Raw genomic sequence first — 2,296 nt, forward strand, 5'->3', positions numbered from 1 at the left:
AAAGAGCAAACATCTAAACCAACTAAGCTAAACTAATTAATTGACATATTATAGAAATCATTATTATCTTCATTATGTTACGTTAAGTTCTAATGATTTATCAGACCTATTCCATACACGTGTCAAATTAGAAAAACTAATACAATAATTCTGTAAAAAAAATCCGGTGTTTACTTCAAATAAGTTAGAAATATAATGATTTGAATGTTTCAAAATTCAATTTTAAACCGAAAAATCAAAATTTAGAGGCAAAAAAAGATCTTTTTCGACAAAAACTGAGGCAAACCGCCTTCGGCTATTTGTTAGCGCGTAGATCTCGAAAGTTATTCGAAATAAAAAAAATCGTCTCAATCGGACAACCGAACGAAAAGTTATGACCTTTCAAAGTTTTCCGAGCTAAAAAACATAAACTGTTGATGAATTACTAATTCAAAACTCACTATTTTGGTTCAATTGTTTCCACCACGCACCGTTTCAATTGATTTCACAGATCCCGCCTCTAATATCCTCCCAAAATTTGACATCCCTCCAACTCTACACAACGATTCAAAATGCTTTCCTTTTTCTTTTATTTTTCCGGTAGGATTTCTGTTACAGTTTTTCATTCCTTTCTCTTTGTCGATTTCCATTGTAGGATTTATGTTACGTTATTTGTGCTATTTCACTCCATTAAACTATTTCTGTATGAAATTCTCTCAAGATTCATAAGTTTTTCATTCTTGGAATTTTTTCAAGTGTTTCGGTTCTCTCCTACGATAGCTATAGGATCCGTCTGCTCAATTTGCACTACAATTAGTCCTTTGATCAGTACCTGTTATACTAGGAGGAGTCGCATGGTAATTTTGGCGGTGGATGAACACTGATTCGTTGAATTTCTGGTTTACCTACTTTGTTGTGCTCTTTTCTCTCCATCACGTTTGCTGCAGGTTTATGGTGTTTTACGGATGTTTCATGGCCCATGACAGAAAGGGTATGTCTTTCGTTTTCAATCCATTCTATGAGTGTTTTGTAGTTCACTGCCATTGTTATATTCACTGAGGTTTCAATGTCTGCTACTGCTTAGTACCAACACTGAAAGTTTCTTCTCTTTTTCATGTGTTATTAGTGTCGTTATGGCCAATTTTACTAATGTCTGACAACTGTTAGATTATTGCCTACTACACATGATAACGTTACACCTAACGAATAATGTTCTAGATGCCATGTCTGACAATTTGTGGATTGAATGAATGTTATCTGCACTGCCATTACATACATGCATGTGTAAGTCTTTCACATCGTAATTGTTGTCATCGTGACAAAGGCTGGATTTAATATCAATTCAAATGTATAAGAAGCTTTAAAATACTTCATTAGAATGTCTTGTTGTCAGATAGGTGTTATCCTGATATTTGGTTATTCTGCTTGTATCTCCAGAAATCCTTAACTTTTTCACATCCTGATATGTCGAATTCTTCTTAGGACGGACGTCAGTCAAAATTAAGATTCACACCTATGTAACTGCACATAATTTTACATTCAACCTAGTATCCACATCAATCTTACCATAATTTGACATTTGTCATTTGTCCAACCTAACTCCCCAGACTGCCATTTTCTTATTTATATCTTATTGACAATGTCCAAAATCACGTCTAATTTCGCATTGACTTTCACATCATTGATCTTTCTTTCCTTAGTTCAATACTATGTTTTTTTCTAAAACTAATTATATTACTCTTACAATCAACCATTGTTACTGAGGTTACCTCATTTACCATATCGATTCACGCATTTCATCAAATGTTGATTGCATTACTGATGCATTGCGCACCACATTTTTTATTCCGTTCAAAATCAATTTGAGGCCTCTACGAACACTCGAGTGCTGTTACTCTATGGTTTCATCTCAGGGTATTCTTCATTTGAAGAAAGAGTACAACAAATGAAGAGTATGCCTTAGAATTTTGGTTGGGTATGAAGCGCCTACTAAGTATATGAGAAAGTTGTAGAGGACAAAAGTGTCTTTAAGACCACGCCATATACGAGTTACCACCAGAGGTGTGGTACAATCAAGTTACTCGAAAATTGTGTAAGTGGGTCCTGAACGAGATTGGTTAAGATTCAATTGAATGAACTTGACTAGTGAAACAATATCTACATTCAGATTTCCTTGTATATTTTTCCCGATTTTGGTAGGACATTTAAAGGGTAATTTTAGTATGCTTTTGAAACTTGTAAAGGTACTTTGAAGGGGAACTGAGTATATATAGTAGGAATGGAAATTTAAACTAAATGTAGAGATTCATTAAACTAA

This window comes from Gossypium raimondii, chromosome 12 (assembly GCF_025698545.1).
Source record: "Gossypium raimondii isolate GPD5lz chromosome 12, ASM2569854v1, whole genome shotgun sequence".
In the NCBI taxonomy this organism is placed as follows: domain Eukaryota; kingdom Viridiplantae; phylum Streptophyta; class Magnoliopsida; order Malvales; family Malvaceae; genus Gossypium; species Gossypium raimondii.